The sequence below is a fragment of the Phlebotomus papatasi genome, chromosome 2, assembly GCF_024763615.1.
Source record: "Phlebotomus papatasi isolate M1 chromosome 2, Ppap_2.1, whole genome shotgun sequence".
NCBI lineage: Eukaryota > Metazoa > Arthropoda > Insecta > Diptera > Psychodidae > Phlebotomus > Phlebotomus papatasi.
In genome coordinates this window covers 85,394,763-85,422,090 of record NC_077223.1, presented here as the reverse complement: position 1 = coordinate 85,422,090, position 27,328 = coordinate 85,394,763, and the positions used below count along the sequence as shown (strand labels likewise).

At 35.0% G+C, this 27,328-nt stretch overlaps 1 protein-coding gene across 4 annotated transcripts in view; it reads left to right on the top strand.

The window, feature by feature from the left end:
• LOC129804832 (G-protein coupled receptor dmsr-1) overlaps positions 1 to 27,328 on the top strand; it is a 156,656-nt gene that overhangs the window by 58,750 nt on the left and 70,578 nt on the right. For all 4 annotated transcript variants that reach the window (XM_055852470.1, XM_055852471.1, XM_055852469.1 and 1 more), the window contains one exon: positions 22,733 to 22,792. The gene's annotated coding sequence lies outside the window, so the exon portion shown is untranslated. The remainder of the gene's footprint in view (positions 1 to 22,732; positions 22,793 to 27,328) is intronic.

Sequence of the window (27,328 nt, the reverse complement as noted above, 5' to 3'; positions counted from 1 at the left end):
ACCTATTTTTAAGGTTACATTTTCAAAAATATTACAAATAATCCGTCGACAAAATTGAAGATCAAAAACGGTTTCCATTTTACTTATGCTAAAATGAAATAACGCGATGTAACAGTGAATTCGTGTATAACCTAAGGGTAATATTAACACACTTACCTAGAAAATCCATAACCTGAGAAATTTGTTATTCTTCTCCACTGTTTAGAAACACTTAACCGATAGCATATAAACTCAGTCAAATCACCAAACAAGAACAAATAAAACTCTCTTTCAAAATCATTATCGAACCATTTCAAGATAAACTCCTTTGCTCTTCATGGGAATAGAAATGAGATTGAGCACCGAAAAACGAGGTACTTGACATGCCACAAAAATGTTTTCTTTGTAACTTTTGCGAGGCTTATTTGTGAAATTTTTCACCTCTTCGGCATTTATTACAAACAATTCTAAATATTGCCTGCTGAAAAAAAGCACACATAAAAGCCATTTGTGTGAGACGCTGTAATTCTTTCAATATAATTTTTTCCCGCCAAGAACGAAAACTTCTCTTAAACATCTCCTCGATGGGAGATTTATGAGAATTTTCTCCTACACCCAATTTCTGTTTGCCTTTGTAAGCCCCCTTTGGTGGTGTAGCAGACAATTTTCCTTGGCACTTTTAGCTGCAGGAACGTGGAGAGAGAAGAAAACATGAATGGGAAAATAATTTTTTTTTGAGTAAAAATCTTTCAACAGCACTTGCTAACCACATTCTTCCGCCATGTTCATTCTTCAGCACCTCAAAATCCAATAAATGCTACTACGTGGATCTAAACACTTTTCATTAGCGTTCCGAGATAATCAGAAGAACCGCAGGAGAGTTAGTATTTCGGAACAATCCTCTGTGTGAAGCCAATTGTGGTTGTTTGCGAAAATGCGAGTTGGACCGAAATGGAGGGATTATCTAATATTCTACCATAATTTTGAATTCACGCTACCGAGAATCATGGAATTAGAATTCCGTGAAAAACACTCAAAGAACTAGAATGTGGTCTAATGGGTCTAACTATTTTTCTCTGAAAATCAATACAATAAAACACGTAATTTATTGAATAGCATTTGGCAGTGTAGCATTTTGAATATTTGAAATTACAATTCTAACCGCTAAAACATAACATTGTTATTGGGAAATACCTATCATTAATCTAAATTCCTTAACCTAGCATTCAGTAAGATAAATCAGCATGAGCTTAGTTATGTATTTGACATGATTTGTATTATAATTAAACTGCAGACTTAATAATGTAGGGAGAATTACCTAATCCGATAACCCTCTTCATCTTACATAACCTCACCCAACACATTCATATTCATTACCTCCAATACACTTATTTAATTAAATAAATCAAGCTCATTGTACACTGAGAGAAATCCGAAAAAGTTAAAATAACATTTCGGAAATGTATATTTTACCCTGCAGCATTGATCCGAAACCGGTGTTAATATTATGCTTTTTAGGTGTGTTAGGGGTTAAAATTACCCTTTTTCATGTTAATTTTACCCTTAAAAAGGTGTAAAATTAACATAAAAAATGTTGATATGTTTTTACACCTAAAAAGTGTTAAAGTCCTGAAGAAAAAGTTAATCGCACCCTCCTTTTTTCTCAGTGTATAAAGCTTCCTTAAAATACTATATTTTAACCCTTTTATTCCGCACACATCAACAGATATGCAAATAAGTTCGACAACTTATATAGGGTGCATGATCGTTGGTTGTATCCAGAGATGTTAATAACATGCTCTAGGGCGAGATTAAGAAAAAACATACCACTTTCACCTGACACTGCTTTGTGGTTGAGGTATTCGTGTGTTTTTCGACACTCAATTTAAGCCTCGTGGTGGAAGGATCATTCAGTCCCCGGGGACTGTCCAGGAGCGCCGATTTAGTTCCAAAAAAGCCCTAAATACGTGTGTAAGTTCCTTCCTTGCTCCCTTGGGCCCATTTTTGGACAAGACAAACTTGATTTTAGGTCTCGACACGATTAATAATAATCTGACACTGCGACTAGGAGATCGTCATTCTCACCAGCCTCGTAAGTTTTGCACGAATATCGAGCTCCACTAAAGCTACCCACAGATCGTCTCTGTTGACTGTATCGTAATCCTGTCTGAAGTTAACAAATAACTGAGTGATTCTATGCTCCCAGCATTTCTCTAGCACTTGGCGTACATTAACCCATTCCTTACCATGGTATTACACATCATATACGCAAATTGAGTGATTTTATATGATTTATTCCTGGGCAATTGTTATCCGAATTGCTGTCGGGAATGGATTTTTAGTAACTTTAGTAATTCAATTACTTGAGAAAAATAATCCAACAGAGATGAAAATACATCTTGTTGTTCTTTTTTCTCTTCGCGGAAAGTCATGCAAAATTTTTGCTCAAAATGGCGGACGGAAAATTCGACATCCCGTCGAATTTGTTAAAATAGACCTTCATCCTTTTTCCTGATGTGAATTCTGATTGCCAATGTGTTTTCTTGGATAGTTACTTTACCTAAATCAATTGAGATTTTATTGAATTTATATAAAGAATTTAAATTCGGTGACCGTTATCACTGGTAATAAATAAAAAAATCAAATTGATCCTTTTCGAAAGGATGGATCATATTTGAACCTTTGAAATGATCACTAGTGTCTCTTGAAATTTTGTATGTAAATCTATTACGTTAGATTATGTTTTATCTCGAACTTATTATTGATACCATATTTCTCTCATCTGAGCGAACACCAAAGATGACTTTATCACTGTTTTTGTTCGTTTATTCCGGAAGTTAATAAGTGTCAAAACAGGGACACTTTCAAAGGATCCTCGGTGATCCTTTCATTTTTACCAGTTTGAGCAATTTGACCCTTTTATTTTTACCAGTGAAGACGTGTGTTTGAGATCGGCTCACCGCGCTCCCATAATAGATAATTTTTTTTCTTTTCAAAAAAATCATCTATTTATCTGTAAGAAACTAATTCTAAAATATGAATATTCTATCTCAAGTATTTCTAGTACATTGACTGAATGGGTTAATTAGCTGGACTGTTATGGATCTCCCAAATCTAAATCCTACCTGGTATTATCCGATCGCCTTCTTGGCGTACGGTTTCAACCTTATTAGTGTCAACTTCGACAGGACATTTACGTATTTGCTTGACGACAGTTACCTATCGGTAGCGCTCATACACCTCATGGTTGTATAGGTTCCGAAATCGTCCCTCCTAACATATGAGGCCAAAAATCCGTCGTAGTATCCTTCTCTCAAACACGGCTAAGAGTTCGCAATTCTGTTTGCTGAGGACCCACGTCTGAGACAAATACGTGAGGACTTGGAGGATCATAGTCCTATACGGAAGTAGCTTAGTGTGGCCATACACTCACTGTCAAATCAAGGTTTCTTTCTCTGGATAATAGTAGGATCAATAATGCACTGTTCTGCCGCACCGACTTATGCACCATTTCAGCTTCCGATTCTGCATCTACCGTCTCCTCGTTGGGTATTACTAAGAACTTCCGTAATCCACTTTGTAATTGCTACTGGATGACTCCATTAAAAGAGGGTTTCTCTCTCCTTAACAATCGCTATCATAAGAAAGTGATTCGTGTAACAATCCGTACCTATCCATACTCTCAGGTCCAGTATAGATGACCTATGCCGATTGGAGACAAGGACATGAACTAGCTGGTTATTATTGGTATCTTTGTGTGGAAATATGGTGCTGCTAACGGTTATATTTCTTTCCATCGCAAAACTGACCACTCACAGCCCGTTGTTGTTGCAATCGTGTGATAGTAATAGACTATGCTTTTTTTTATTACTGCTTGCAAAGTCTCCTCTTTTCCTACTTTGGCAATAAAATCTCCGAGCACAATCTTCATAACGTATCTAGGTGTGGAGTCGTAACACTTCCGAGTTTATAGTAAAACACATCCTTTGTGGTGTTGGCATACTTTTTTGTCCGGGAGCAAGCCCCTAGCAAGTTGGCCTTTTTATATGGAGCTATTTGAAGCCAATTCCTAAATCGATCTCGGACTCAGCTCACAGTGCTCCGAGGAAAAAAAAAATTTAAACAAAAATTTAGTATATTTATCCCTCCATACGGAAAAGTATCTTATAATACGGAAAAACTTCTCACTTTTTAAATATTTAGCATAACGGTACCGAGTGAAAAAAAATCCCATATAAATTTAAATCGAAATATGAGAAAGTGACTTCAAATTTCAGGCAACTTGTCAGGGGGTTGTCCGAGCGTATGCCGAAATCACCGAGATGTTGCGGAATTTGCCTTTCAATCTGATGCGGCAAATCCGGTCATACACTGCCCTGAAGCCAACGACTTTATGCTCTGGGCTTGGCACTCACAATAAAGCCCGTACCTCGTCCACTCACTTTTGGAGGTCCACTATAACGGCCTCGACAGACCTGAGGATTAGCCGAAAGACGACTTAGCGTAATTTTATTCGAAATAATAATTAAACTACATTTTCATAATTTTCCACTAAGTCGTCTCTCGGCTTAAGTCGTAAGTGTGTCTAGGGCATAAGACAGTGATACATCTGCCACATTCACTCTCACATCAAGATGTTCCGTCTGAAAGTGGCCCATCTTCCCCTATATTTAAAAACAAAATCCCTAGAAATTAAATAACCTTTACGCGACGTTTCGCTTATGATTAAACTCATTTCATTATCAACTCTTAATTTTTTATTCACTAGGGAGTGTTTAGCCAATTTTATTATAAATAATCCATTTTCTATTTCACAGATTTTTTCTTGTTTACATTTCCTGCTTTCTCTACTTGTATTTGCTAAAATATACACAATTTTTGCCAGCGTTTTCATTACTTTTTAAATGAACTTGATGAGAGACTAACAGGAAAAAAAATTAGACATATTTAGTTCAAAAATTATTTATAGTTGAACTCTGGCAAAATGTCAAGCAAAAATTTCTCAGTTCGATTTCCGACGCAAAGAAAATCTATTTTACAAATATATATCAAACTTGAATTATTCATTGTGAGTTTAGGAGCAGCAAATAATCTTGCTGTAGTCTATAATCATCTTCTGTTATGAATGTTCGGGTTCGGATATATGTATTTTGTGATTTTCAGTGCATAACGTTTCATTAAGGATGAAAATTATTGATTGAACAGAGTCAAACATCAAGAGCAACAAATGTTGAATTTCCTCTTGGTAAATGCACTATTCTGGATGCCTTGTTTTGGGTCAAGATACATGGTTGCACTAGCTAGATGTGTGCTGAGGGATCTATTCCCTAAGAGATTATAGATCCTTTCATCTTCAGTCTATTGTTGTTATTTTCAAATTAAGAACATTGTATTGGAATGTTGAGAAATATGAGGTACAAAAGGTTTCTGTTTATACGAAAATCATTAACAACATTTGAACTTTTCACATGAATCAATATTAAACCAAGAAAGTTCTTCAAAAGGCATAATTTCCTCAAGAACTTGCACAATGCACTGCAGTGCAAGCATCACTGGCAATAATATGTTTACATGGCACGAACTCAAGATGATTTTTTTTTTCAAAGAAAAAGGTATTAGTACTTGGGTCGTTGGCAAGAAGGGAAAAACATATTGGTAACCAGAAAAGATGAGATTATTTGTTCTATTTTTATTGTCATGAATAATGTAATCTGAAAGAATATGGATTTTCTTTCTTTTCACAAGTACTTCCTTTACCGGCTTTTCGGTAGGAACTTTGGTATGGGATTTATTTTCGGTCAAATTTTCAATGTGATGTAAAAAACATTTGAAGTTGTTGAAGGAAGCCACCCTGTGGACAATAATGCTTAAATTCAAGTTTTCAGTGGATTTTCCCACGCATTTTCTCTTTTCTGATTATATTACAGAGAAAAACTTTGAAAATCAGGAGTAAATATCAACAGGTGGTATTTAGAAACTTATAAATAGGAAAATATTGCAAACTTCCGCTCACAATACTAAACAAATTGTGCATTTGTAAAGAATTTTTAACATTGTTTTATGTGTACATTCTGTCCATCCAAAATATTCATTCACTTCGTTATTTTTAAAGCTGGATTTGAAATATGGATATTTTTTATTAATTTATGATTTTATTGCAAAGGAGTTAAAGATACCAAATACGTCCATTTTAGTTTATGGGGGTTGTGATTGTTTTGTTGGATATCCGGTTTCTAAACCGATTTGAATGAACTGACCTGGAAGTTAGAAGAAGTGCTTGTAATTTGGGACAGGGTACATATAAGCACCAATGTCCTAAGTTTGAAGTGCAATATATTCAATACAAATTCAATATTTTTGTTACTTCTTTTTCAGAATTGTTGTTTGGACCCTTGAAAAGGAGTTTATCGTATTTGCTCTTTCTAAAATTAGTCTAAATACGTTTGAAGGTGAATAAAAATGTAGACATGAATTTGACTGTAATTTTGAACACCTTCTTGTAATTTCGGACACTTTGCTTGAATTTTTGGACAGTTAATTTGCCTCGATAGGATACCCATTGTCGTCTGTTTCAAGAGGCTAGTACACAAAATTGCGAGCTGTCCCAAATTACAAGCAGCTCCCCTACTAGTAAAAACTACATGACAGATTTTAATACACATACATATATTGGAAAAGTCAAACGTTTATTTAAAAAATATTACCAGAAACAGAACAAAATTGACCTAGAACTTTTCGAGGTAGCATAGAATACAAAAAAAAACTCTTTTTAAGTTAATTATTTTCCAACACAGTAAAACGTTAAGAGATATCGACCTTAAGTCATTGGGAACTCTCCTACAAACAACATTGCTTGGAAAAGTTTTTTTTTTACTTTGAAACCGCCATTTCTCTCCTATCAAAGAAAAACTACATTTTTTGGATTAATCGAGAAATAGCTCCAGAGATTTATTTTGGTTTCAGATATGATTTATAAAGGGTTAGTTATATTTATTTAAATAAAATTACAGGTATTGTTTTGTATGCAATATCGGACACCAAGTTTCCCGAAGTTCCTTGTCCTTCTAGAAGTCTTTTAAGAATTTTTCTACAGAATCTTATTAGGAAACTCACGTTCCTTATTTATCTGGCATTGTATACATTTAAAAACGAAAAACTTATAAAACTTAGAGAAATATAACAAGTCTCCGATATTGCAAGCTGTCCAAAAGGTGCCATAATTCTCTAAAATGATTTTTTATTTATATCGTTTTAAAAAATATATTTAATTGACTCAATACTTTAGAAATTCTTGGAAATAACCCATAAGTGATTCGAATCATAAACACTTGCTTCGTATAGCGAGTGCTTTATTGCTAAACCTATTTCTTATCCAAACAACCACAGGGCATAGCTTAGGGTCGAATGAATATCTATTAACACTATAAAAACTAGTGTAATGACTTATTAGCACCCTATTTTGTTCCATTTAAGAAATATGAGCATCTATCCTTATAGGAAAAGATAGATTAATGAGCAAATGTCATATTATTAGCATATAAAACATTTCGAACTAGTAGACTTGGGGTAAGTCTGCCAAATTTCGGCATAGTTGCATATGAGCACCGAAGTCCTAAGTTTGAAATGTAATATTTTTAATTCATATTGATATTTTTTGTTACTTCCTTTTCGGGAGGGTTGTGTGGAACCTTGAAAACTAGTTTATCAACTTTGTTATCTTTAAATCACTTCCTAAAATATTGAAAAATTAATAAAAATATAGACATTGCTTTGGGTAGTATTCCGGCCACTTTGAGTGAAATTCCGGCCATCTGTTTTCTGACCACCTTTTATGACGCAACGGATAGAAAATTTTAAAACGTCAAACGGAACGAGTTCAATATTGTGTTGACTGCTAGAAACACAATCAATCTGTCATATTTTTTGTAAGACTCTTTCCACACTGAGTTTTTACAACGCAATTTAAATTCAAATTATACCTAAAATTTAACGGTATTTGTGTTAATACATCCTAAAATGAATAAATATTTAAAAGCAAAATGAATTCATTGACTATTCGAAAATTACATACATAATTTTAATTAATTTATTTGCATGGCCGAAATTACACTCAAAGTGGCCGAAATTAGAATATGGCCGAAATTTGACACAGTTCCCCTATATAGGACACAAACCACTGTTCAACTTTAATGTGGACAATTTTGCTTAACTGCTCTATCTAAACAAGATGTAATCCTAATCCGTCTGGAGATCCCATCCCAACCCTTATTTTGAGGTTGTTGATCTTTAAGGGACATATACTTTTCAAGTTATTTTCTTAAAATCAATCGTTTAGTTAGATAAATCAGAAAAGGAGAACTGGAAATTAATTGAGCCGAATTAATGTGAATTAGCAAAGATGTTTGTCACTTCCGGAATTACACTGACATTGACCGGAATTACAACAAATTTAACGAAAAAACCCTTAAACGAACAGTAAGTTCATGTTTTGCATATTCAAAATATTCTGCATAGATTTCATCTATCGTTTCTATATTAATATAAAATTTTCTAAAAAAATCCACGTGACGATTATACAGAATACTTCCCTGAAACTTTGTATATAAATAGCATTCATATGGCTCTAATTTGGAGGCCAAAAATTATCCCGATAAATACTTTTTACATGTGGGAGTGTGGCAAAAGTTTCAAATCATGACTACCAACACTTATTGAAGCAATAAATTTCATCAGCAAGAAGATAATTAACATTAATTAGCATATTTATATTGATTTGTGTGGCCACACAATATACTGTAATTATAGTGTAAATATTTGAAAATTTCTCTCTCATATTTTAATTGTTTATACCACAATTTCAGATCATGATCTCCCACTGTTTAAATTAATTTCCCTCATGCCGACCATTTCAATCTCCGAAATTCTCAATTATTGCTGAAGAACCACAGAAAAAGATCCCATTTTCAGAAGATTTGTTATTGATTTTTTTTTAAGTACTCTTTCGTGTTTCTCAAACCATTGTAACATTTTTTCCCATTAACCATTTCACTTGAACCAGTCTTGGTGTTGAAAATATTATTTCTGAGGGAATTATTTTGGTAGAAGATTTTCATATTGCGAAATAAGACGATGAGAATCCTTAAAAATGTTATTGGATTTTCTTCTCTTGTGTGTCCCCATCGAAAGGCTATACCATTGGGAAAATACAGGGACAGTATGTAAATGTCTCCTGGGCATTTAGATATGCTTTTGCCATCAAAGCTCATTTTAAGAAAAGGATCTGGTATCGCACTGAGAGAAAATAAATATTTTTCATCTGAACGGCGCAGAAAAAATTTGAAGAACAGGATTTCCGTTAGACCTATTGAAAATTTTAATAAAGGAGAAAAAGCTTGTTTACGTATAATATTTTGGGGAAAAAAATAATTGTGAAGTTAAAATACCCTTTGAGCTATTTTAAAGCTGAAACTATTACAAAAATATTGGTAACCTTGCACATAGATCACATAGATTGATCTGCACTCGATTGTATCAATTGGCATATACGGCCTGTGACCCAGGGTTTCTCCTGTTTACCTGGTGAGGCCGGTAATGGTAAGACGCCGGCAGACACAACCACAAAACAGAACATTGCTGGGATAATAAAAATCTTATCTTATTAATCCGACAATATCTAACTTATTTTGATAACATAAAATGAATTGTGCACCTAAACTATATTGCAATTTAAAAAATAAAATATGTTAGCAGTCTCTCCCTCTCTACTCATGTCATGCTTCTTGACCTTGCCAGCTCACCGTCCGCACCTAGGCCTCAGTTTGGTCCCTTATTCATCCGCTTCCCATTGAAACCCGTTAATTCAAGGACTGTATGTACTGAGCCAGAAAATCTTCTCGATAGATTCCATTATACAGGCCGACTTAAATTTTGTTCTTCCCAAAAGAGTCAGTCACTTAAGTAATGTAGAACCGTTTCCTCACTGTTGTTACAACCCCTATAATGTCTACTACCTAGACAATGTCCGGTAAAAAGGTTAGTAAACTGCCGCTCTTTGCAGCGTTTACTGCCCACTAGGTACTCCGTCATTTCCCGTTCACTTGTTGCATGGACAGATAAGACCAGGGAGTGAATAAGCATGGCTAGCGAGTGGACTGTGAGTGGCAGATCAGCTGATCGTGCCGATCAGTCTCCAAGATCGCGCTGAATGCACAATCAGTCCCTAAGATCGGCATCCAAAGTGAACTGTAAGTGGTAGACCTGTTTCCCCTGGCTAGGACACGCGACAGTTATCCGTAGCACCCCAACCCGTTTAATGTTGTATGAGTAAATCCTCCTTGATAATAGTTTTTTGATTTGGGGGGATAATCTAACGCAGTTTCAGGACTGATAAATTCGGTCTTCGCCCCTGCCATTGCGAGGCGATGCGCTCGAATGAAAAGTGATCTCACACAGTTTAGCGAAACCATTTCAATCATTTTTCGGTATTCAAACACGAACGGAGAGCGGAAGGGATATCCTGAGATGAATAGTAAAGCAACTGTGCTATTAGAGAATATATCCATTATTAAGTAAGAAATGCAAACCTCAATCAGACTCGGTACTCTGACCAGGATTACCGTGACCCTTAGCCTGAAATACTGTGGTATTCTGTCCAAGAGGCTGACCGAGTCCAAGTTCTAGAGAGTATAGTACCCGGCACCTGAGGACCCTTCTACTTGTGGGTCATCAGTAAGACTCCCCCTATGCCAAGGGGTACTCATTACCATTTTTTCTGACAAGGGTTTCTGGTTTCTCGGGTTTCGCGAAGCGTTTCTCGGATAATTGACGAGGGTTTTTCAATATGAGTTACCCCTTGCCCTATGCTCTATCTATCCAGCTCTCGTGTGAAGTATAGGTTTAAAATTCTTTTAGGATCAGGAAGGATGCTTACGAACAAGTGAGTCCATGATACCCACGTCCCACTGGGTGGCAGCCAACTTTCAATGTACCTGCTGAGCGCAATCTAAATTCTTTCATACCCGCCTATGCTTTGATATAAAAGGAATATGGAAGTAAGAATATGAGCATTACAAGTACTGTTTTTCTTTTCATGTTTAATATAGCTTGTTTTTAGGTCTAAAGCTTAGGAGTAATATAATTAAATACTGTAGAAAAATTCCCATGTAGATGATAGATGTGTTATCGGGGACGGGGAGTTGTCCCCGAATGACCGAAGAGTATCTGGTGCATCCGTTGAGATCTTTTGTGAACATCCGGGAACCTTCCCGCCAATGCATAACGTCCCCTACCCAACGAAACCCACAGATATCTGACAACACTCGATCACTGAGGAAGACACGGAGGGTGTCAAAAGCTCTGAAGAAGAGGTAGTTTTTGATCTTGGGTTGAAAACTCTACAAACAGTGTTGCCGCATCCGGACGGATTTTCCCTCTCCGATAACACATCTAATATAATTAAAGTTTGTATAAAAATCAGTTATCGGTTTATGACCAGTTCATTACCGGTACATTATCGATTGAAAACAATTCAGGCTTGTCGGATATTCCAAGACCGTTCCAGCGTGTATAAACTTGCCTTAATTGGTTGGGAAATACGCTCTTTAGAGTAATTCGAGAATATGATAATGCACAGGTGTAATGTCCAGATGTTAGACAACTTCTAAAATTTATCCGAAAAAAAAAATCATTCCAGGTGTTTCCGATTTTTTAAAATTTTTGAGGAGTAAGATGTAATAATGCAGCATAAATACGTATTAATGCAGCAAAAAGGTTAATTTTCGGAAATTTCCTGAAGACGCCGAGTTGGTATCCATAACCGTTTGTCTTTCATGTCATGGTTGTGCGGACGGAAGGAAGGTGGAAAAAACTTGGGCGTGACTTGGGCATGGAAGGTGAAAATTTTGAGGAGTCAATAAATCTAGATATAAAGTATTAATGCTTTCATTTTAAAGTTGGAACAATAATGTACTAATATTTAATCAATTGATGAACCTTTCATCGGCTATTACATTAAGTGATTTCGTGTAACTGAAAATTAAGTTATTCAGGTCATCATTGCAAGCGTTAGTTGCTTAGTCTTTAACTTTACGTACTTATTTAAATACACGTGAAAATAATATTTACATAAAATTATTAGCCTATATTAGACCGTTCTTAAGCGTTTAAATTTCCTGTACAATATATATTTGTCATTTCCAAAACGCAATCTACCATACTATAAAAGATATATAATACACTTATTCTTAAAGACTAAAATACAACCGAGAAATCAATAATGTCTATTCCTCAATGCAAAGCTTAATCTCGTGTAATCTCCATAAACATTTTACTATTTAATTCCCCTAGCATGCAACAATTATCTTCTCATCATCGGTAAATGTGTTAATTAATTATAATGATTTAATTCAAATAAGAGGTTGTCATTTGATACTAAACGCTGAAGCTATTTGTCAGGCAACATAATTGGTGTGCACATGAATGTTCACAGTCAAGGATCTTGGAGGAAAACACCGTTTGATTTCCGCAATAAATTCCATTACGCAATGCACGCACATTAGCATCGCTTTGGGTGTCCGTGCACTTTTATTGCGGCGCACGTCGCATAATAAAACAGTGTCCAAAAATAGAAGTAAAATTGCTACTAGTTTTGCAATACGGTGATTTTCTTGTGGTCATGGTCATCCAGAACAACAACAAAAAAAATCTGCTCTCAGTGTCGTGTGAGCCAAATGATGCTCGCAGACTGTGTAAACAATTTCTGCCCAGGAACTTCATTGCGGATATCCGCAATGGGAAGCCCATAAAAATTCTTCAATGATCCTCCTATCTCTTCAAAATTAATTGCCACGCATATTAAATATTAAGTGGATATTTGATTACTCTGAAATCAGGTGATACGTCTGGCAATCTTCCTCATGACCTCGTTCATGGTGAATTTTCTTTGAACTGAATCACAGAATTCAGCTTATTTTAACATAGTCCGGTAATTATTGTACATATTTTCACTCAAAACAAACAGAAAGCACCTTTCAACATAGAAATCCTTAATCCAACCCATTCATCAATTACAGACAGAACAATGAATTAGTTTTTGAGTGAAACACATCCAACGTATTATGTTAGTAATCCTTCTTTTCCCAGGTAATGTTCTTTGATTGATGGTTCTTCCACCTGGATCATTACAAAATATACTTGCTCCAAATATAAATGAAACAATTCATCACAATTTTGGCAATTCTTTTTTCACTTGAACTTTTTTAATTTCTGTATTTTACTGCTCCAACTCAAAGAAGCACAATACACAATCCGTCTTTTCAAATTGTCACTGGTCTGGAGTTGGTCAATTTTGAGATAAGTTGAAAATTACGTTTTTGAAAAAAATGAAGAGATGGGGGGAATATGGGTAAGTTTATTCGCTAGAGAATGTTGACTTGCGAGGGGTTACCGAAGAGCGGAAGTCAATATCTCTTACCGTTTGGAAGTCAGGATAGTGAGAAGTTGGAAAAAAAAATTGGATTGGGGAAACTCCTCTCCTCGTGGAGTTCAAGCAGTTAAAATAAAAACATTATCTCCAGAAGTTTCTTTTTCCTTCTTCCTTCACTTCGCCCTTTCCTCGAATTCAGGGCTTAATTCTCAACCGATTTGATCAAACTTGGATAACTCTGGAAAAGCCTTGAAATTTCCACTCCGATTGCATCGGTTTAAATCGGTAATCAACCAGTGAAATATTCATAAACGATTTACAGTAGACTCTCTCTCCAATGGGCATTTGGGACGAAATGTCATCTGGTTTATCGATAAATTTGGGCGTCAAAGCCTTTGTAAATTCCACAAAAAGCACTCAATTATAAAGAATTACGATAAAATAGGAAGAACTACACCGAATTTGAGCGAATTAGCCTCATAATTAAACGTGAAAATTGTCAACAAAATTTTTCACCCGATTGAAAAAGAGCCGATTGAGCGAGAGTCTACTGTATCTTCCTCAAATGTTTCTTACTAATTGTCCATAAGTATGTCACAGGTCTACAGTTCAAACGGTACAAGACAACGACTTGAAAGTTTCGGTGACCTCCCCTCTATAAGTCAAAATTATCTAGAAGTCAGAATTATCTTTACATCCTGTAACTTTCTCTAAACTACGTTTTTTTGTTTATTTCGAAAACTACTCAAGCAATTTCTTTAATCTCCGGATTTGCTTAAATTTCGTCCATGTAAAATCAATAATTTTAATTAATTCGTTCTATCGGGTTTTTTTTTTCAATTTATATCCTTTAAAATTATTGCACTTTTATTATGAATTAAATATGAATATAAAGGGGTGGCAAAGCGTTTCATGCTGTGTAATATGCTCGAACTCGTGACTTTAGATCCTATACCTCAAAAGTACTTTCGCATCATTTACCGTTTACCGGTTCTTAACCAATTTGAACCGATTCATAAATCACTTAAAAGATTGCCCAAAATAGCTTAGGACTAATATGAAAAGGTAATATGAACCGATTTATATTTAAATAATATTAATATTTATTTCAGGATTTAAAAGAAAAATTGCAAGATCTCTCTAACCAGTCCATGCGTAACCCTAGTCGATTGCGAAATATTGTTTTTAGAGCCGTTTTGACCTTTGACCTTGAAAAAACCTTTGGAGGGGAAAAAGGAGTAGGCGAAAAATAAAATTCATGTTAATGGTCCCATAGTTAATTTATGGGGAATCCTCTGAAAGTCTGAAGACTCTATTTTTAACCGTTTGACCCGTACTGTGAAAAAAAGTTTTGTAAGGTGGACAAGTGGTTCTTGTTAAAATTTTGTCGAAAGGATGTTATTTCCCAATTTCACAAAAAATTTTCTTTATGGATAAACAGCCTTTTAACAAACTTTTAATTAAAACCAATTGGTCGTCGATTTAACAGACCTTTACCATAATTTGTTTGGAAGAGTATCCTTTGAACAAACCTTTATTGTCATTTTGACAAAATTTTTAGAGATCCAAAATTCTACCAAAATATGACCCCTTAGGGGACAAGGAGTCGAAATACATAACTCAAAATCGATGAGGATTTTAAATATTCAGCTCCCTGTATGAAGTTCGAATAGTAAGATCAATATATTTAAAAGTATTTAATCAATTTTCAATTTCAGAATGGTTTTCTGAGAATTTATGAATGAATTTAATCTGTAATAAATCCGGTAAAGCCATTCTAAAGGATAATTTAAGGAAAACTCGGAAAACTTAAAACTCTATCTCGTGAGGTGGAGCATCCAGCAGAGCTAGGATACTCAATCAATACAGAACTGAAGTACTATAAATTTTACTACGTTTTGCTTTGAATTTGTATGTTGGGCACGAAGACTAAAAGACCGATGGACGCAGTCATTGTAATTCGGATGATTGGGAGACAATATGGCAGATGTTCGCTTCGTTATCCGGATAGATTTTTTTGGATTTGTTCAACGTCTCGAAAACATAATACAAGATTTTTTTGTAGAATTAGTATAAAAGTTAAAAAAAAAAGATTAAAAAGGCAAAATTAGAAAATTCTATGCTATTATTAGGTGAGATTCTTAACAAAATCTCACCTACTATAATCCTAACAAAATTTCATGTCGTCCGATCGACCTCAAATTTGGCCAAAATGTGTTTCGCCACTTCCTGATTCCGAATATATATGTGGCTAAGTTACGTTCCCGGCCGGCCGCTCTTTGGAGCTTAATAGCTCCTAAACTAAAAAAGATATCGACTTGCGGTTTTCGGCAAAGGTTATATATCGGGTGAAAATTGCAACTTGGTGCATAGACCCCCCACCCCCCACCCCTCCTTCCGCCATTTTGAAGACCCCCCTTTTTTTGTTTTCTCAATAGCTCCGTCCCTATGGCATTCAGCGGACTCAAATTTTAGTATGTTATAGCTGGGCCTTAGAGCTTTCCATCAATACCAAACTTAAGGTCCCCCGATCCCCCTGACCCGAGCTATAAGGGTCCAAAAAAAATTTCTTAAAATGGCCATAACTCCGGTTCTAATTGTCAGAATTTAAAAAGTGAGGGCTTTTTGGAAAGCTCTCGTGAAATGCCACTTCCCCTTCTAACATCGCAAGTTCATAAAACCACCGCTAGGGGCGCTTTTTTTAAAAAGAAAATTTTTAAATCTTAAAAGTTAAATAACTCAAAAATTCCATTGTGCATCGGGCTGAAAATTTAGTATGTTGTAGCCGTTGATTATACCTATCAAACAAAAAAAACCTTAAGTCGATCCATAACCCCTGACCCGAGCTATAAGGGGTCAAAGTTCGAACATTGACCGGCCTCTATCTCCGGTTCTAATTAACATAGCGACCTAAATTTTACCTTTTTGGTTTCGTCTCGATGAGCACTTTAAGATGGAAGTTCAAAAATTCACCACAGGTGGCGCTGTGTTAGCGTCAAAATTCATCGAAATTCAAAGTCACTTTTCTCAAAAACGGCATTGTGCAAGTTAATGAAATTTTAGTATGTTGTAGTCCAGTCTAGGACGTTTCCAAAATGGTGCGTATGCGCGCTGTGGTTAAAACAGAACCGGAGATATGAGGGGTCAAAGTTCACAAAATTCAAAAAATCATATCTCCGGTTCTATGTGACCGATTTTGATGAGTGAGGGCTTAAACGAAAGATCTCACCAAATGCTACAACTTTCTAGAATATTTGAACTTCGTGGGACCAACACCAGGGGCGCCACAGTCGAAAAACCAATTTCAATATCACATAACCTCAATTATCTCGACTGTCGCTAAACCGATTTTGATGATTACTTCGACACAATTGTAGAACACATTTGTCTCTACATTTCGTCCATACATCATTTTCCGCTCAGACTACGCTATCACTCCGATTTTGCCCTTTAAGTGTGAAAAAAATGATTTTTCCCATAAAAACGCTTTGAAATCACTCAGATGCCAATTTGACTGCCTCTACTCCACCAAGACACTTAAAATAGGGTTTTAAATGGAAAGTCCCACAAAATACAACAATTCTTTGATATAGTTGAAGTTCAACAAATGACTACTTGGGGAACTCTGGATGAAAAAACGAGTTAAGAAACATAAAACCTCGCTTATCTTGACTTCTGAGTAATCGATGAGATCATGTTCTATGGGAAAATTATAGAGAACATTCTGGTCTACATTTCATCCATATATCACTTTTCTATCAGTTCATCCAAATCCTTGATATTTTAGTTTAAATACAAAATTTGTATAATTTCACGAATTTGATTCAAGATAACTGAATGGCGTCTCCCAACTTCAGCTCCAAATCGAATTTGCATGCACTCCGAGTTAGCTCACGTTAAGAATCTCACCTACATAAGCCGGTTAGGATTATCTGTCCCTTTTATTTATTAAACAAAAACTTCACAAGATAATTCATTATTATTCGTGAACAGACTTGCATACATAACCTCAAAATTATTTTATATGTAACCGTCGAGAACTCGTCCGGATTACGCCGATCCGGATTAGAGAGCGGGCACTGTAATTTTAAAAAAAAAATCTATCAATGTTTAGGAACACTTTAAATAATCCGGTTTACTATTTCAAAAGACTAACTATCCTTAGAGTCCATTATTTTTTTAAGAACTTAAAAATGAAATTTAAAAAAATCCAGTAATGTATATAATGTAAAAGTTTCCTACTATTTCTATTATTTTATTTAAAACTCTACAACAATACGAAAAATGTATAAAAGTCCCAACATGACTTTTCCACCCTTGTCCTCTCTCAGTTCTGGGAATAATTTAACATGAAACTTTCCTCATTTTTTTCACACATTTTATTCATTTTACATTTTTTGTTACTGTTGTTCTACATCAATGAGTCCTGAAAAGTGAAAAATTTAATAATGCCACATCGTTAATAAAAATTCCATTGTGTTGAGCTAAAAGGATTTGTATCCACAATCCGTTGGGTTATGTCGAAATAATGAAGTTCGCACGATATTACATGGAAAATTGTATTACATGGGAATAAATAAAACACTCACATTACAATATTCTCAGGTATTTAATTATCTTTTTATACCATCGCTATCACGTTGAAGAGGTAACAATAATAAAAAAAAACTTTACTACAGAAATCGTGAGCAGAGTGAGCAAAAGAGTTTCCGCACCTTGTAAGGGAATTTATAGAATGAAGAGAGGTGGATTAATTGGCAGGAAAATTAAGTATCCAGAACATACAATATAATCTCTTTAGTTGGTCTCAGGTGTCGTAAAATATAAGTGTTGTGGACTTCACGCGCAGTCCTTGATAGACATTGGCATCCTTCAGCTAGTCCTTTTTTATTAATCCACAAGTTGAATAAAGTGTTTCCAACTGTTTCAATTACTTTATCTTGTCTTTTTCTCATGCATAAAAAGTTAAATTTCAGTCAATTCAGTTGAAAGAAGCTCTTTCTTATCCTCATCTTTTTACAAATTAATCTCAGTGGAGGACTCAGGGGCTGCTCAGTAAAAATTTATTTAAACTATTCAGTAACAACTTTTGGAGATAATCCCTTAAAATACTGTTATTTAAATATTACTAATAAAGTTTTATGGATAAAGTTTGAAACTTCTATGATAAAGAAGATAGTTTCTTGGGAAGATTTAATCTCTGTTTAGCAAGATATTCTCCTCATTACGAAATATATTTCATATGATGAGGGATTTTTTAGATCATGAAAAAATAACATTAAAGCTCTCAGAATTTTGAATATAAAAATGATTCTATTTCCAAATTATGATGGGTCATAACATAAATCCTAATAACATTATCTAATAAAATCCGAAACGTATTTCGAAAAATGTAAATTTTACGTCATTGAAATTATACTTTCAACGCTAAAGTAACTTTACTTACGTAAGTCATACTATATCATTACCTTAGCAACTTTTTAGATTAAAATTCATTTGAAACAATTCCTCAATAGAATATTTTTCCCCTTAGAAATTATTAAGTTATCCTAATGGACTTATGACACTGACTGTGATATAATTTCAAATTAAAATTTTCTAAGGTTAATAATTAGTCATAAATGAAGCAATGTGTATATTTTGTATTTACAGTGATTTCAGTAAAATTAAATTTTATTAAACTCTTTGTGATTAGTATTGAAAAGCCGGAAATGGTCAGCACAAATAGGTTCCAATAACAGAATTAAATAGTAAGATGTAGTTGTTGCATTAGTCACATATCAAGTATATTTAATTCAACAAACAATTTACACTGTTAATGTTTATTTCGAATTTAGATGATTTTGCGCAATAATTTTCCATCTACTCCAATTACATCCAATTATTCGGATTATTCAAAATTGACCCAGTAGATTTATTAATTCATTATTACAATTTTTGTGGTAAGGGAAGTGTAGCATGGATCGGAATATTAAGAGACATGCTTCATATTTAGTTGAAAATATGAGCCCCACAACACTATTTGGTAGTTTTTCGTATGCCAATTGATACATTAGTTACCCATTTAAGTATTTCCGTGCATTTACGGTTTTTGTTATTTACGGAAATTAATAATATATAGGGTAAGGGCTCATAATTTTGTCCAGTCTGCTTATAAGCATCGATATTCCAACTTTGAATATCGATAACTTTTTGTGTTAAAGTCTTGCAAAAGGAACAAATATTTAGATGGAATTCATTATTCATCAAATATTGGACTAAAAATCCATAATTTTAATCAATTTATTTTTAGTGTCCAATTTTATTCTCAAATTGTCCAAAATAAGAAACTGGACAAAATTATGAGCCTTTACCCTATGTTAGACAAATTCTTGTGTAAAATTTTAAGAGAGTGATGAATGGCGGATATCTAGCTAAGACTTTGATACATTGATTCAATAAATTAGGTAAATAATGACAATTTTTTTAGAAACTCAACGAGAAAATTGGCTCTATAGATTGAATACAAACCAACATAATGCATTTACCTAAAAGTCATTGCTAAAATGCAGCGAATAATTTACAAAAATACATTTTATTTTTGGGGTTCCGGTACGCGGAATAACCTTCCGATCCGAGGAACACTGACGATTGCTGGTACATTTCCCTTATAAGCAAAAACTTAAATGTAGTATAGAGGATTAATAAAATATCGGCAAAGCTTTTAGATCAATAAAATTTCATAAAATTAAAATTCGTGTCCCTTTCTTTCTCAAAAGATTTGCAATTTCGACTTCAAATTGGACTGAACTAAATTTAATTTGATATGCGAAGATCAATCATTTGAAAATCTATTGATTCATCTATTAATCGTTGGCTGCGAAAATGATCTCATGTCGATCTATCTATTATTGTAAAAAATATCGTGTCGATTTATAGTTTCATAAATCTTGCAAAGATCACATCAACCTACCCAATTCATCCATTATTACGGAAATCTTATCAATTAGTCAATCGCTCCAAAAATGGTGTTGATCTGACAATGGTTGCAAAAAAGATCTCGTATCGATCTATCGAAGATTCCCCAGAAAAGCTATGCAAGCCATTGTGAGGAGACCTCGACCTCAGGGCAGACCTAAGACAAGGTGGCTGAATAAAATTCAGGATCTTGCGTGGGAGCGCCTTGGGATCGAACCCGAATATCTTCCTGAAGTGGCGGAGGATCGACAAGCGTGGGCTGCTAATTTGGATGTCATGGGCCTGCGACCCATGATCTATCGATCTTTATATCAGAAAGATCGTGTTGTTCAATCATCATCAATCAATTCGTCCATCATTGCGAAGATCTTCTCAATCCACTAGTCTTTACGAAAATGGTGTCCATCTGTCGATGGTTGCAAAGTCGACTTCGTGTCGGTCTATTGATCATTGCGAAGGAGATCGTGTCGATCTGTCGTTTGTTGTGAAGCTTGCATCGATTTTACGATACCGTGCAAATATCGTATCAACTTATCAAATTTACCTCTAGTTGTGAAGATTGTATTAATCCGTCAGTCCTTGCGAAAATGGTGTTGATTGCAAAAATGACCTCATGTCGATCTATCGTTTTTTGCGAAGCTTGCATCAGTCTTGTAGTACCATATTAAGATCGTAACTTGTCAAATCAACTTCTTGCTGTGAAAATCATATTGATCCGTCAGTCTTTGCCGAAATGATGTTGATCTGCCGATGGTTGCAAGGATGATCTCGTGTCGATCTATCGATCTCTGCATATAAGTTCGTGTTGATCTGTCGTTTGTTGCCAATCTTGTGTCAGTTTTATATAGCTTGGAAAAATCTTATCAACCTATCCAATCTATCTCTAGTTGCGAAGATCGTATTGGCCCATCAGGTCTTTTGGAAAATGGTGTTGATCTGCCCATGGCTAGAAAGATAATCTAGTGTCGGTCCACCGATCATTTCAAAGTGCATTGTGTCGATCTGTCGTTTATTGCGAAGCTTGCATTGATTTTATGTAACGTGCAAGATGAACATACCTGCTATCGTTGCGAACATGATCATATCGATTCGAATTTTTCAATACCTTTACCACTAAAAGTTGTCTCCTGATTCCCAACAAATGCTAACATGTGCTACAATTAAGAAGTTAGCCACCTCTAGCAGAAAACTTTCTTCAATGGGAATTTTTCTTCAGCACAAGGACATGAATGAAAAGTCGAGCAAAAGATAAAGTTTAATGGCTTTAAATTGTAAGAAACCATATGAAAAAATTCATATTGTAATTGCATAAATTGAATGATAATTGGCCTGTTCTGTTTTCTTAGAATTCTTCCCATCATAATATCATCTGTGCAGAAATTTGATGAAATATACAGAAAATTTCCATTGACAATCCCAATGATTGATTCTTTATTTTATCCAATAAAGTGAAATATTTTTCAATGAAGAATTTTCCCATATTTCTTTGCATCACTGAAATATATATTGTTTCATATTCCAATGGTTAATATTCAATTTCCTGGAAACCCCTTTCTCAACCAAACATATACAAAGGGTTATACCACGAGAATGATCTATCAAATTGCAAATAAACCTTATGTCTATTGAGGCATGAAAGAGGGAATTGCATATATTTTCTGTGGGCTAAAGGAATGATTGCGGATGTTTGAAAGTCATCCAACAAACAAAGAAATATTTCTCTGTTGGGGTAACAAGTTACATTGTGACCATTTATGTTTATTGTATGAGACGAACCGTACAGCTTCAATATGCTCCACGTGTTTCTGCATTAATAAGGTGCTTTCGAGGATGTCGTTTACCCAAAGAGCACTTCCCCCTTTCTCCTCTATAGCAGCAGAAACAGACAAAGGTTAAGTGTTTGGGGGCGTTCTCATTGTATAATCCAAGAGAAAATCCTAACTGTCCGTTCTTTTGAAGTTCTCTATCATTGTCTTCTTAAGAGATATTTTCAATTTTCACATTTAATTTAACTTCATTTATAAAGCATTTAGTTAAATTAAATTCTGCATAAAATCTTATACAATAAACCTGAATGTTATACTTAAAATGTGTTCTTCTGCGTTTTACATTTCGTGTTTGAAGCACCTCTGACGATGAAATTTTTCTAAAGTTCGTGTTCCTGAAGAAAACTACAAATGAAATATATTTTTTTTTAAATTATTTGACAGCTTTACTCCTGAAAATTTTCACACATCTCTGTGAATGATGATCCCCTGAACATATTCAGCAATGCAAAATGTTCCAAACAATCATCTTTCAAGTGACCATAGCAACAACATTCATCGCACTACCAGATTTTAATAATAGATTCCATATTATGTCTCTTTCCAGAATCCACTACGGGACAAACGTACATTCACTGGAATTTGCTGTAGTTCAACTACATAAAACGTGAGTGTTTTAAATGATGTCGTATTCCATTTTCTGCAATATATATGATCGCAATTTATCCCCCATAAATTTTTCACCCTTCCAAATGAGATTTACGAAATAGTCGTCGGTGGTGGTGTGAAAAAATAATCGTGAGATTAGTGAAGTAAGATGAACATTTCTGGAAGTTCAAACATATGGTGACATTCATAAATATTTATTGTACACTCCAATGTACTTCTGAGAAGAACGGAAATTGATTGTAAATCATCATCAAAGTACAACATACTGTACAATAAAAATTCCTACAATGTTATATATAGAGGAAAAGCACGAAGTATTTTGGGCTGTTGATGGGATGTTTTCTAGAAAGAAATGAATTATAGGTGAGGATATTTTCAATGATTGCACACTAAGGCACTGCTATTGCAGTCTTATGAGTCAATGCATGGCAATTTAAGTTAAATTATATTGTGCCAAATGGCATGAATTGCGCCGAAAATTATCAATTTGTCATCTAAAATGGGAAAATGGGAAAATGCAATAGATGTGGGAGGTGTTGGTGAAAATGAGAACTTTCTCAAAGTTGAAAAAACGACCTAGGGTAAGTGTGCCAAATTTCGGCATAGTTGCATGCAAGCGTCAAAGTCTCAAGTTTGAAATGTAATATTTTAAATTCAAATTGATTTTTTTAATTCTTTCTTCTTAAAGAGTGTTGCTTGGAACATTGCAAAGAGTTTACCGTCTTTATTTGCTCTATAATTATTCTTAATGCATTTTAAAATGAATAAAAATATAGACATAGCTTTGGTGCCCTATTTCGGCCACCTTCATTCTCATAGTTTCTTGCCCTTCCGGAATTCTTCCAATATCTTTTTCACGTAATCTAGTTTGTCGAAGCTACATTTTTTGTTATTCTTTTGCATTGTATAATCTCTAGATTACGTAAAATCTAAAAGTTAATGGAAATTCGAGGAACAAAAAAGGTGGCCGAAATTGCAAGCTGGCCGGAATTTGGCACACTTACCCTATATACTCCCACGTGTGACCTGGAGATAGCTACTAGAGAACTGAAAAAAAATATCAATACAAGCAACACTTGGGAGTCAATTTTATACCATGTTGATTTATTGGCTTCCCCACATGACCCCACTTATCCTCTAATGGATGACAATATATACAGTTTCAGATCACGAAGGGGCGGTAAAAGTTGGTGAAGTGCCCTAAAGATATGAAAGTTAAACATAATGCCTTATAGAATAAATTATACAATATTCGTGAAATTTTGTTCTTCTATACAAAAACAAAATAATACTTGTCTGTTTCTCTTTTTTGTAGTAATACTACTATATTAAACTATCACAATTATAACAGCATTTGTAAATAATTCTTTTCACTGAAAAATATACAAAATACCTTTTTCATACCATTGATTATAGCAGTGGAATGCTTTGAAGCTCTGGAAAACGGAAATTTCGTACCACTAGATTTTTTCCAGCAATGATAAATTAATTAATCTAGCCCATGGCAATATACTTTTATGTCCCCAGTTCTGTACTTCAAATTTCCTGGAAATTGCTATAGGACAGGTTTATTAGGCAGGAAAAAATTCAATCGTACGAAACTTTCATCATTCAAAGCTTCAAAGCTTTTCATTGCAATTTTAAATGTGTTATTATTACCAATATTTAAATTTAGCAAGAATTTCATCTATAAATAAATTAATATACCATCTTGTTTTATAAATACACATCCCAGATTCTTGGAATTGGAAACTAGGAGAATTGAACACTTGTGATAATACCTTAGGGAGAAGAATTTTAAGCTTCCCACACATATTTCGTTCGAACATTTTATATTTTTCCCATATTCCTTTAATAAATCTGACCTATCTATCGTACATACTTAACCGTCGGCGCTACAACCAATTGCTGGTCTTGGCCTAACTCAAGACCCTTCGCCACTCGAGTCTGTTACGCACCACTGTTCTCCAATGTCGGTTCACCGGAGGCTCGGTCAGCCTCGTTTCCTCGAAGCATAGAGTTCGCCCCTAAAGACTTTCTACGCTGGGTCGTCCTAATCCTTGCGAACCAGATGACCAGCCCACCGAAGCCTATTGAAAAGCTTTTTGCACGACGACATTTACCTCTCGGTAGCGCTTATACACCTCAAGGTTGTATAGACCGATGGCAGCCAAAATCTTGAAAGCCCCCGAATTTTCAAAATCCTGAAAGGGATAAAATTATATGGAGGAAAATGTTTAGAATAATTTCCTAAGATACAGAAGATTTCCCTTTGCCTCCAGCAAGCGCGGGTACAATCGTGGAAGTAGCTATGATACTTTTAAGAATTCGGGATTTTGGCTTTCGGGATTTTGGCCTATTCGGGATTTTGGCTTTCGGGATCTTGGCTTCCGGGATTTTGACCGAGACCCATTAGAAGTCAGAGTGTGTGCGAAGCTTCAAAGCCCTTCCTCTTCTGTTAATTTCCAATTCGGTGAGAAAGGAAAAGAAAATTACTAATTTAATTTAAATAAAGATTCCGAGACTGGTCTACCTTGGCATAAAGCGGTACTGTGCAAGGTACTGTGTGTATCAGACCACACTCAGAGCACCGTAATATAGAACAAGTTCATCGCATTAAGGGTTAAGATAGAACAAGGGAATGAGGACTGTATAATGGGCCTAAATAAGTGGCCTGAGTGGAACGGTTCCTAAAAGGACTATAACCGACCCATAGACAAGTCTCAATCATCATTCTAAGCCTAGGGACACAGGTTGGTTACTTTAATGGTCAGTTGGATTAGCAATTTCCGAGTAATCTCCCGAAATCCCCCTGAAAATGTAACTATGGGGCTATTTTTTCCACGATTTCCGGATATATTTTGTTGTTAGTCCAGCTGAACATTTCGCCCTTAAACACTTTTCACCGGTTAAATCGCTATCCTGAATTATTTAAGGGCAAAATGGCCTAATTTACACTCGATTTGGTCAAATGATTAATTAAAACATTTATGATTTTTTTAGATTACCATTATTTTTTAATATAGCACCCTCTTCTTCAACCATTTTCAATTTCGTAATGATTTGTGATAATTTACAAACAAAATTTACATCAACATTAATCTTATATGCATCCAAAAACTTTACGAAAAAGAAAAGGGACAGATAATCCTAACCGGCTTATGTAGGTGAGATTCTTAACGTGAGCTAGCTCGGAGTGCATGCAAATTCGATTTAGAGCTGAAGTTGGGAGACGCCATTCAGTTATCTTGAATCAAATTCGTGAAATTATGCAAATTTTGTATTTAAACCAAAATATCAAGGATTTGGATGAACTGGCACAAAAGTGATATATGGGTGAAATGTAGACCAGAATGTTCTCTATAATTTTCCCATAGAACATGATCTCATCGATTACTCAGAAGCCAAGATAAGCGAGGTTTTTTGTTTCTTAACTCGTTTTTTCATCCAGAGTGCCCCAAGTAGTCATTTGTTGAACTTCAACTATATCAAAGAATTGTTGTATTTTGTGGGACTTTCCATTTAAAACCATATTTTAAGTGTCTCGGTGGAGTAGAGGCAGTCAAATTGGCATCTGAGTGATTTCAAAGCGTTATTATGGGAAAAATCAATTTTTTCACACTTAAACGGCAAAATCGGAGTGATAGCGTAGTCTGAGTGGAAAATGATGTATGGACGAAATGTAGAGACAAATGTGCTCTACAATTATGTTGAAGTAATCATCAAAATCGGTTCAGCGACAGTCGAGATAATTGAGGTTATGTGATATTGAAATTGGTTTTTCGACTGTGGCGCCCCTGGTGTTGGTCCCACGAAGTTCAAATATTCTAGAAAGTTGTAGCATTTGGTGAGATCTTTCGTTTAAGCCCTCATTCATCAAAATCGGTCACATAGAACCGGAGATATGATTTTTTGAATTTCGTGAACTTTGACCCCTCATATCTCCGGTTCTGTTTTAACCACAGCGCGCATACGCACCATTTTGGAAACGTCCTAGACTGGACTACAACATACTAAAATTTCATTAACTTGCACAATGCCGTTTTTGAGAAAAGTGACTTTGAATTTCGATGAATTTTGACGCTATCACAGCGCCACCTGTGGTGACTTTTTGAACTTCCATCTGAAAGTGCTCATCGAGACGAAACCAAAAAGGTAAAATTTAGGTCGCTATGTTAGTTAGAACCGGAGATAGAGGCCGGTCAATGTTCGAACTTTGACCCCTTATAGCTCTGGTCAGGGGTTTTAGATCGACTTAAGGTTTTTTTTGTTTGATAGGTATAATCAACGGCTACAACATACTAAATTTTCAGCCCGATGCACAATGGAATTTTTGAGTTATTTAACTTTTAAGATTTAAAAATTTTCTTTTTAAAAAAAGCGCCCCTAGCGGTGGTTTTATGAACTTGCGATGTTAGAAGGGGAAGTGGCATTTCACGAGAGCTTTCCAAAAAGCCCTCACTTTTTAAATTCTGACAATTAGAACCGGAGTTATGGCCATTTTAAGAAATTTTTTTTGGACCCTTATAGCTCG